We start from the raw sequence: 12,328 nt of genomic DNA, 5'->3' as shown, positions 1-12,328 counted from the left end.
ACTACTCTCATACAATGAGTAGTAAAATATTAAATGTAACACATTATTTTACGGGTAGAAAAAAATTCCCAAATTTCGAGATGGAGGATTTTATAATTTACAATTTTTTTCAAAATTATTATTACCCGAAGTAAGAAAAATACACTCTCATTCTAGGTTTTTAAGTGACTCGAACTTTTGAACATCTTACCAATAGACTACGTTTTATTGTTAGAGATAGAGAACTTTATACTATTCAATAATCTTGTTTGAACATAATATGTCGTACATAAAATGGCCAAATACATATAAAAATATATGGTTCATTTACAACTTCTAGACTAAAAAAAAGCAATTTAGTCAGTTTTATTGTTTTGTCCATACATTGTAGGCTTTGTAGCTATATATCTTTGAACTTTTTGGGTTAAATTCCGAATTAAAATTCTGAACAATTTAATTAATCACATGTGGATGCCGAAATTTTGGTACGTGCCATTTTTTTTATGAGCTAGCTATGATGAAGAAGAAGAAGAAAAGGATAAATGTTTCATCGTCCACATATTCGACGTTTATATAAATTAAATGTTGCTTAAATTTTAATTCAACTGAATTTAAAAAAGTTCAAAAATTATATATTAATTGAAAAAAATAGAATTGGTTAAAAAACTAATTATTCAATGTTAAACGGCTAAACAAAAAACAAGTTCACTTTTTTCTCTCAAAGAAACAACCGGTTTATATTTCTTGTTTACTTTCTCCCAATCAAATTAGGGGCATTTTCGGATTTAAAAAGAAAAATAGTTAGAAAAATATTTTCTTATCTCACAAAAGCTACGTTGACATTTCGCCCAAAATAAATAGTGATTCGAATAAGTAGGCCGAGCAATAATCGGATGTGATGTTTAATTAGATGTGTGAGTCAGTGAGTGTGTCTTAGGCAGAGTTGTCAAAAGTCTTAATCTTATGGTGAACTATTTTAAAATCTCAACTTCACCACATCTATTATTATTGAGAGACACCACATCTATTATATTATTGATATTAAATTTCGAATTGGTATTTTAATAACAATTTTCATACTCGATGGGCTCTTTGAATATATATGGACGGCCAAACGTGTTAATTTTGATCAAGTGGGAACACAAAATTTAAGTGGACCAGTTTCTTTATTTATTTATCAGTAGTACTTTAAATTCCAAGGCCATCCATTAATATAGTACGATAGATAGTAGATCCATATCCCAAATTCCGAATCAAATACTATGTTAACCACGTGCTTAATTTTTATTAACACAATTATTTAAAATAATAAAATTATAGTGTAAAAATGTGTGAGCCCATATTCATTATATTAAAAATTAATTACCCAAAAAAGAAATATACTAAATCGAATGGATAACCCAAAAATAAAAGCAGACCAATGAAGTATATTATATAAGTATGGCCTTTTTAAAAGCAAATGCGATTTTAAAAATAAATGAGATTTAAAAAAAATTAAATTAAATTAAGCACACAAATAGGAATATTACGTAAATGAGACTTTAAAAAAAATGAAATTATGCACACAAAGTATTAGTCATATTAATTAAATAAATGAGATTTAATTCAAAAGTAAATTTGACCTATTAAAAACAAATAAAACTTTTAAAAGGCAAAAATTAAATTATGCACACAAATCAGGAGTTGTATTATATGAATATCTATAAAACTTTTCTTCAACACAAATGACTCTTCTTCCACACAAGTGAGACTTTTCTTAAAGTAATAAATGTGACTTTTTAGAAGAGAGAATGGAACTTTTGATTAAGTCAATTTGAGCAAGCATTTAAGGTCGAGGCAAGGGGAATTTGAGGCGTGGAGCATCAATCGCATATATGCAGCATGTAGCACCTACGTTTTTTTTTAATAATACATTTTTTATAATGGTGTTGTACGACATATTATAAGTCTGATAGCATAATGTTAGATATGATTTTGTTTTAGGAGGGAGAGCGGTGGAGTTTAAACCCTAAATCTCGCTATTCACAGATAGAAATGTTAGGTCCTGGAAGGTCAGGATAGGTGTATTGGGGGGAATACATCTATAGGCTATTTTTAAAACAACAAGCACAATATTTAAACTGATGAAAGAGTTAAAGAAAACTTTAGTGTAAAGGTTGAAGACTAATACTGAATCTCTCTTCAGTAAATAGATATCAGTTAAGCGCAAGGCTTTAATTGATATGCGTGACGCTTCAGTCTTGTTGTAAAACAGATGAATGTTATGAATCTTACTGACTATCCGAAGATTGATCAGTTAGACTAATAACACTGGCAGCAAAAAACTTTTCTTTTGAAATAGCCTTTGTGACTAACATGTTGTCAAGATTTTAGTTTCACTTTGCAATTAATTAGTTTCAGTTAACAAATAGTTTGTGCGCAGATAAGAAAGTAAGTAACTGAAAGCGATAAACGACAAAGGAATTTTTACGTGGTTCGAAATCCAATTCCTACGTCCACGGTCAGTTGATCACATTGACAAACACTCTGGGCTTGTGCTTACGGGTGCACAGCAAACCTTACAACTGAAAATCAAATTTTCAGTACCAACACACTGGGTTGGATTTCTCAAACACTCTTAGCATGCTAAGACACCACAATGGCTTTGCTAGCGCTGGCTAAGATCTCTTGGAGTCAGAACACTGGTCTGAACTCCTATCGGCTCAATTTCTCTTTTCGGTGAGTTGAAAGGAGGTTCGAAAACTGCCAACTAGATCACAGAGAACAGGCTCTCTGTAATCGGTAACTTAGGCTTTGGATAAATAAGTATTTGCCTAAGGTTCTAAGATAATGTATGTACTCAGCAATGGACTGATTTTGCCTTTAGGATTCTCTTCTTCGATTCAAACTTTGGAAGGCTTTGATTAGCTGAGTTGCGATTTCGGCAACGTTTCAGCTTGTGTATTTGAATCGGTGAAGATTGAAGTGATCCTCGAGCTCTATTTATAGGAGAGGTCTTGAATAGATCTGTTGGCGGAGATGGTCTTCAAGAATTCATCCATCGGAGAGTAATTCTAATTTGGCTGGGGCTTCAATCTTCGAGGTTCCTTGTTTGGTGAGAAACGGCTACTTAGGTACATGAGGTAAGGCGCATCTGAAAAGTAATCACAAAAAAGAAATGCTCTGCAGAGAAAGGACGATCCTCTGTATCTCTGCATTTAATGCGGCTGTACTTGAAGTGTGTGGCTTCCTTTTAGAACTCTGGATGTTAGGTCCCGGAAGGTCTAGAATAGGTGTATGGGGGGGAAGAATACACCTATAGGCTATTTTTCAAGCAACAGGCACAACCTTTTTTATTAAAGAAATAGTTAAGGAAAACTTTGATTCCAAAGGTTGAAGATCCGTTTGCGCTCACGAACTCCTCTCGAGATGAACTACAACTTGTATTTCAGACAATTCTTCCAAATTCTGCTTCATTATTTCTGAAAATTCGTTCAAAGAACAAGCAAGTGACAAGTTCTTGACCATAAACGAATATAAGCTCAACTAGACCATCAAACACACAAAATCCTCACAACTAAGCATAAAAAATGACACACCAAGAGGTAAAAATGCATGTTTATCAACCCCCCAAACTTGAACTATTGTCCGTCCTCGGACAAAACAAAGATGAACCAAGAATGAATAAACAAGAGCGCAGAGAAAAGTTGATAACATTGTGGCTTCAGATTTGTCAATAAAAATACCAACATGCATTTGTATCTCTTATCATCAAGATATCACACTCATGACAAACTTCAAATTATGGTCTCAATGACTTGCAATCCTAGCCAAAAAGATACAGAATTTAAGAACTCTCAACTCTCAAGTGTATCAATCAAGATCATGGACGTGTATACGCTCAGTTCAAGCAAGACAAGTGCTCAACCATAGGCTTGTCGATCGTCTCACCTCTCCACCACTACACGTGTGCTCCTATAACCAAGATCAAAAAGGTCTTTATTGAAGGTTGTAACGTAGGCTCTTTGGTAGGGTAGGATATATTCGGCTAAGTGACTAAAAGATAATTCTCAATGTAGCACAATCACCAACCTTATATTCGGCTATGTACCCATTTTTTTCAATTCTTTTCTCTTTTTTTTTTTCTTTCTTTTCCTTTTTTTTTCTTTTTTTTTAACGACTTGTAGGGTACTAGGATTTTTTTCAATCAAGATCAAAGTACATAATCCATAAACACACATCTCCACAAACCAACTACCCCATAACAACAATCTCCAAGCTCCCACCCACGGCTAAACCAAATAAAATGGAACATAAAAGGCTCAAAGGGGTGAACTAGGATCATATATAGTAATGGGACAAATATGGAATATATAGGCTAGCAAAGACGGCCTTCTATCATCTCAAAGTTATTAAGCACACTATGTGGCCTCGAGGGAGAAACCAAGACAAGTTCTAGTGAGACACATGCAAGCTCGAACAATCACTCAAGAAACAGAAATAAGACTGTAAAAATAATGACAGTCAAGGTTCAAATCCTCATAGCTTATTTCATTGATTGCAACAACAAGAGACCATGATTATCATTCATCAATCATGCTCAATCACAACAATATCGACACAAACGCATGCACTTTCACAAGTTTTAAACAGAAATCATCATAAGCCAGTTATCCATCCAAATCTCTACACAACTCATATCTCCACCAAGGTATCATCACAGAGAAACTACCAAAGCAAGACTAACGAACTCAACAACAAAACAAACAAAAACAACTAAAAAGAAACAATGCACCCACAAAGACACATCCCTGCAAACTTATTCACCGCCAAGGAGAATAAGTTTGAAAAGGATTTGTGGGGCACAAAAACAAAAAAAAAAACTAACAAACAAAAAGAAACGAACTAACCAAGATTGGGTTGCCTCCCAATAAGCGCTATTTTTAACGTCGTTAGCTCGACGATCCAGCAGGTGTAGGTGGTGGCCACTTTTCATCAAATTTGAGTACATCATCCGTTGCGAACCAATGATAAGGTGGTTTTCCAACCTTCAAAATTTCTTGAAAACTATGGCCATCCTGTGAACAATCAAAAGTACTACCACACTGCAAAAAGTGTTCATCAGATGAATCAAAATTAAAATCAAAAGATGGAGTTAGATAAAAGCTAAAGAGACAAGCCTTCAATGATTTCCCTTGGTCGATGCAAGTGTCGACTACATTTAGGACATTGCACTCTTCAACACTTTTAAAATTTTCATCCTTCAAGCTCATCTCAACTTTCAGAACTTCTTGCTCTTCTTCCATCGCTTGAGACTCTTCATATGATGTATCACTTTCGAGCTCAATGGTCATACACTGCTCTTTTGGACTCACCACGGTATTGCTTGAGAATTGGCCCGACTGATATAGATTGCTAATAGAAGTGGTAATTTGAGTCATCTGAGTCTCAAATACCTTCATCTGAGTCCCTAAAGCAGCAGTGGTAGACTCAAGCTTCTCCATCATCTCATCCGACTTGGAGATAAATTTCATCAGCAGCTCTTCCAAATTAGGCTTCTTCTTCTCATTGATGACTCCATTGGTGACAGAGAAGCCTGGTGGAGCCTGAAGCGCGTTATTCGGGCACCCTCCATGATAGAACTGTTGCCAACTCTGATTGTTTCCCTGCTGTCCTCTTTGAAATCCACCCTGCTCAAAATTCCTGAAATTGAAATTGCTGACAAAATTTGCCTCTTCCATCATCATCGGATTTTTCACAGCTGACTCCATCTTAGCAATACTCAAAGCATTTATCTTGGAAGACAATGCAGCGATTTGAGTGGCTAACAAAGTAACTGAATCAGAATTTGTGGTGGCAGCAACATTCTCCAAATATACCCTCTCGGCTGGCCATTGATAGCATGTAGTGCCCATGCTATCAAAAATCTCCATAGCTGCTCATGCACCACCTGGAAAAACTCCAGAACCAAAAAATAAGAACCAAAAGAAAAATAGAGAAAATAAATAAAAATAACAAAAAAAAATCCAGATTAGTATCAAATAATCAACAGATAGTACTGATAAAAATCAATCCCCGGCAACGGCGCCAAAAACTTGTTCGCTATTTTATTTAACACGCCGCAAGTGTACGGGTGCAATTGTGTATAGCGGTAAACAAGGTCGAATCCACAGAGACTGATTAGAACCAATGCCTATCCTAGATTATTATTCCTCTATCTGGAAAATCAAAGTTGAGAGTTTTATCTTTAAAACAGAATAAATAAATAAATGACAGGAAACAAAATAAATCAAGCTATGAAAATACGGAGAAACAGATAAGAGAAGAATTCCCAAGGTAAAGGTTTCAACGGATTCTCCTAACTAACATGTTCAATTCAATTAATAAGACGATCCTTAGGGGCCGTTTGATTTGCAGTTTAGGATTGATTAGGATTAAAATTATCTTGAGAAATTAGTGTGGATTAGTGTGGATTTATATTATTTCATGGGTGTTTGATATCATGGCTACTTAATCCTATATTATGTTTGATATCCATAGGATTATGTTGGATTATATTATTTAATACCAAAACTATCCTCACATAATTTTAAAAATATCATGTGTGTCCACCATTACTTGGGCATTTGCATCGATATGCGTGAGGAAGGGTAGCAAAATTTTTATCCAACTTCTCAGTATTAAATTTATCCGAGGGGGGTGGGCGGATTATTAGTATGGGTTAATCCCACAAAATAGCATGGAGAAGTAGGATTAAGTAGGAGTTGACCATATTAACTGCACATGATATCAAACATCACACTAATCTGTATTAATTTAATTTATCCTACCTATAAACCCATATCAAACAGGCCCTTAAGGCAATCTCTAAGCTAGTTCATACCCACTCCCGTGGCATACAAACTGTTGATTACATGCAAGGCTACCATCCTTGGATCGCACTTCTAACATGTAACTCCTAAAAGTTCCTAGGATTAACGCCCTCACAGTTATCAATTCCCTTTAGAATTAGAATAAATGTGTTCTATGTTCTTAGTTCAGGTAATAATTATCATCTCCCGATCTCAAATTAAAACCTATGATTATGCTAAATTGGTGGCCAATCAATAAAGCAAACAATTATAACAAGAACATAAAAAGGAATAACAATCTTAATTAATTGAATCAAACAGTCAGAAATTCAAATCATGTCTACTCCCTAAACCCTGGGAAAAAATGATTCTAGCCACACATAGACATATGACTAAAAATCAATATCTCAATAAAACTGTAAAACATTCAACAATAAAACCGTAGTCAAATTGAGAATCTTCAGTTCTTGCTCCAATGGTGTTCTCCGTCTTCTCAAAGCTCTCCAAAAGATGTAAAATATGATAAAAGATGATAAAAGGTGCAGAGAATAAGTTCTTGGGGAGTATTTATATGCCCTAGGTCTTGTAGCTCTCAAAAATACCCAAAATCGCTAAAAAAACGAATTTTGGGCGGAAATACGGCGACTCGCGCGGCCGCATGGCTGGCCCGCGTGACGAAACAGAACTCCTGACAGCTTTGCGCGATGATTTTGTTTTGGCTCATTCTCTCTCTTCCGAACTCCGATTTATGATCCGTTTGCGCTCACGAACTCCTCTTGAGATGAACTACAACTTGTGTTTCAGAGAATTCTTCCAAATTCTGCTTCATTATTTCTGAAAATTTGTTCAAACACAAGCAAGTAACAAGTTCTTGACCATAAACGAATATAAGCTCAAATAGACCATCAAACACACAAAATCCTCACAACTAAGCATAAAAAATGACACACCAAGAGGTAAAAATGTATGTTTATCAATACTGAATCTCTCTTCAGTAAAGAGATATCAGTTAAGTCCAAGAGTTTAACTGATTTGAGCAAAGCTTCAGTCTTAGATATAAAACAGATGAGTGTTATGAATCTTACTGACTATCCGAAGATTTGTCAGTTAGACTTATAACACTGGCAACAGAAAAATTTTTCTTTTGAAATAGCCTTTGTGATTAACAGGTTGTGAGGTTTATGTTCCGCTTTGCAGTTAATTAGTTTCAGTTAAAGACGATTGAGCACAGATAAGAAAGTAGAACTCAAAGCGATAAACGACAAAGGGATTTTTACGTGGTTCGAAATCCAATTCCTACATCCACGGTCAGTAGATCACATTGACAAACACTCTGGGCTTGTGCTTACGGGTGCACAGCAAACCTCGAACTGAAACCACACGTTTCAGCACCAACACACTGGGTTGATGATTCTCTAAGATCAGTTCATCGAGACAATTTTCATCTGGATAGTAGATAACTGTTTCTTTCTTGAACTGGTCTCGACTGATCTCTTCTTCCATTTTCTGATTCTGTTGCATGATGTTCTCGAACATCGTTCTTAACTGTCGATGATCAGTCATGAGCTGATCATACTCATCAATTTCATTTGCGGAGCTGTCTCCAGAATCTGAGATATCTCCTGTATACATCAAGGAGTTATCAGTGTGAAAAGCTCTAGAGTAAGAGTTTACCTCAGGCCCATTCATTCCGTTGTCATAGGTGTTGCCTGAGTTGTCGGCCATGCTTTCAGCATCCTTGGCCATAAGGGCTTGGCTCTCGTCATCTGACCTGGTGGAGTTGAAGGCGGATGATCCAGATGCGTATTCAGAAGATCCAGCATCTTCAGCTACCATAGCCTTCTTTTTTGCATGCTAGCGATCCCTCTTAGCTCTTAGCTCTTTGCGCTCTTTTTGCGTTAATTCAGTGCATTCTGATTTGTAGTGCCCTTTCTTTCTGCATCCAAAGTATTCCACATCCTTGAGATCTGTTGCAAAGGATTTCTTTTCTCCACTTCTGTCTGTGGAGTATCTGGGCTTGTGTTATCTTTCTCTTCCCTTGAAGTGTTTCTTGTGAAACTTTCTGTACTTGCGAAATTTGAATTCCATCTTGTTAAATCGTCCAGTCAACAAAGCATATTGACTGAAGAAATCCTTTGGCTTCAGTTCAGTCGTTTCCTTCGACTGTTTCTTGCTTTCTTTTGCTGAAGCCTTCAGAGCTACTCCTTTGATGTCGATGGAGCTTCTTTGTTTGATCCTCCGGCCTTCTTGGTTTCTCGATTTATCTGAATATCAAATTTATTTGTCACGAGATCCAAGAAGAGCTTGTTGGTCGGAAGCACGTTGAATCCGGATTTGTTTTGGTGGGCGACTGCGTAGATTTGCCATTCGCCTCGCGGAAGTGATGAAGCTCCAAATGTCGTATTTTTTAATACTGAACATCGGGAGTGATGAAGCTCTGCTGTGGTTAGTTGCCATAGTTCAAGATAAGAAAGATAAACAGAAAAATAACGCAAGAAGTACTTTTTAAAAGGAAAAAGATTTTAAGACCTTCTTTTTTAAAAATGATCTAGTTCAGTAGAATCGGGTCAAAGCAAATTATTCTTGCGAACAACCTGCTCTGATACCAATTGTTAGGTCCCGGAAGGTCTAGAATAGGTGTATGGGGGGCGGGGAATACACCTATAGGCTATTTTCAAACAACAGGCACAACCTTTTTATTAAAGAAATAGTTAAGGAAAACTTTGATTCCAAAGGTTGAAGACTGATACTGAATCTCTCTTCAGTAAAGAGATATCAGTTAAGCCCAAGACTTTAATTGATATGAGCAAGGCTTCAGTCTTAGATATAAAACAGAGGAGTGTTATGAATCTTACTGACTATCCGAAGATTTGTCAGTTAGACTTATAACACTGACAGCGGAAAACTTTTTCTTTTGAAATAGCCTTTGTGATTAACATGTTGTGAGGTTTATGTTTTACTTTGCAGTTAATCAGTTTAGTTAAAGACGATTGAACACAGATAAGAAAGTAGAAGTGAAAGCGATAAACGACAAAGAGATTTTTACGTGGTTCAGAATTCGATTCCTACATCCACGGTCAGTAGATCACACTGACAAACACTCTGGGCTGGTGCTTACGGGTGCACAACAAACCTTGAACTGAAATCACACGTTTCAGCACCAACACACTGGGTTGGATTTCTCAAACACATTTAGCGCGCACTGGGCACTAAGATCACTTTGGAGTCAGAACACTGGTCTGATATCCACACAACTTCAAACACTATTTTCGCTCAGTTGAAAGGAGGTTCGAAAACTACCATCTAGATCACAGAGAACAGGCTCTCTGTAATCAGTAACTTAGGTTTTGGATAAACAATATTTGTCTAAGGTTCTAAGAGAATATATGTAATCAGCAATGGACTGATTTTGGCTTTGTGATTCTCTTCTTCGATTCAAACTTTGGAAGGCTTTGATTGGCTAAGTTATAATTTCGGCAGCGTTTTAGCTTGTGTATTTGAATCGATGAAGATTGAAGTGATCATCGAGCTATATTTATATGAGAGGTCTTGAATAGATCCGTTGGCGGAGATGGTCTACAAGAATTCATTCATTGGAGAGTAGTTCGAATTTTGCTGAGGCTTCAATCTTCGAGGTTCCTTATTTGGTGAGAAACGGCTACTCAGGTACAGGAGGTAAGGCACTTCTGAAAAGGTAATCACCAAAAAGGAATGCTTTGCAAAGAAATGACGATCCTCTGTATCTCTGCATTTAATGCGGCTGTACCACTACTAGAAAAACGCTCATAGATAACGGATTTTTTCCGTTATCTATGAGCAAAAAAACCGTTGTGTATAGTGGTGTTATCTATGATACGTATCATAGACAACGGTTAAAAAACCGTTATGTATGTGAGAATAGATAACGGTACGAGACGCTCATACATAACGGTATGAAACCGTTATCTATAATGATTATACATAACGGTTTATACCGTTATGTATGAGGATTTTTCCGTTATGTTTTGTATTTTTTTTATTTTTTTTCCTATCATAGTTAACAGTTTTTTTTTCTATACATAACGGTATGAAACCGTTATCTATAATGCTTATACATAACGGTTTATTACCGTTATATATGAGAATTTGTCCGTTATTTTGTATTTTTTTTGTTTTTTTCCCATCATAGTTAACAGTTTTTTTTACTTCTTATAACGGTTTTGACCGTTATCTTTGATAGAAATAAATTACGATTTTTTTGTACTTTTTATACTGTTATGTATTTCAACTACAACTAGCATATTTAATATTTTTTTCTCGATTTTTATGTTATTTATCTCAAGAAATAAATAAATAACTTTAAAACAACAAAATGATAAAATCAACAATAACAATATTATATATCATCCAAAAAATTCATACATTGTCATCTAAATGAACCAAGTATCAAGTATACATCATCATTGCATATTTCGATTCAAAATTGAAAGTACCAACTATGTTATAGCTAAAACGAAAATCTATCATACTATATGTTCTAGCACCAAATCCTCAAGAACTAGTTGATCAACCTGTTATGATAAATCTGCAACAACTAACTCAGGAGAGAACCCGACACACAAGCTCAACCTGCCAATAGAAAAATAATCCAAATAAATTATGTGGAATAAAAGAGTAGCTCCAAGAGCTCAATGGTCAAGTCCACCTTCAATCAAGAACATTACAAAGTACAACAAATTAAAAAAAAAAGGTAACGCAGACAAAACCATATAACACATTCTATCATGATAATTCATATAACCTTTGCGACAAAACCATATAACACATTCTATCATGATAATTCATATAACCTTTGCAATCACTTGAGTAGTCCATGGTGACAACACACCACAACACAGATCAATAAGAACACATGATGCTTTAGCCTGCAAGTTAAGACGAAAGAAATTCATTTGTTAATTCAGTTGATTTAATATTATGAACTCAACGCAGAAGCAAATACAGTTGCTACGGAATAATGAAAATTTTCTTCCTCCTCCAATCCTCTTCGCTATATAAAGTCAACATATAATGTTATGTTATATCAATGTGTTTAGTTTACCAACCTATCACACATATGAAACTAAACCTAGTGCTTTGGAATAAACACTTATTAAATGTGATCTTATCATCAAACTAGAGAAAGAAGAAGAAGTGCATCTGATTGTTGTTAAATTGTAAAGTTTCATAAGTTAACGAACTCCAGAACGATCAACAAGTACAATTCCTATGCTTGGTACCAAAACTAAAAGATGAAGGTCTTATAGTTGAAGTGAGATTATGCGTTCCAAAAACAAGCTTCAACACGTCTTTGTTTTCCTGTATGTCACAATAGTTTATGCTACCACAGAATGACGGAAATACAAAAAATCACATAAGATCATAAATGAAGGGCATACCGCACGAGCTAGGTCATATATTTCAATGACAGACATCTCATACGGATGAGCCCTTAGATTGAAGTAGTGATATACAACCCAATTCTCACTGAAAACCTTTAT

Source organism: Salvia miltiorrhiza, chromosome 2, assembly GCF_028751815.1.
Source record: "Salvia miltiorrhiza cultivar Shanhuang (shh) chromosome 2, IMPLAD_Smil_shh, whole genome shotgun sequence".
Lineage (NCBI taxonomy): Eukaryota > Viridiplantae > Streptophyta > Magnoliopsida > Lamiales > Lamiaceae > Salvia > Salvia miltiorrhiza.
This window is presented reverse-complemented; position numbering follows the sequence as displayed.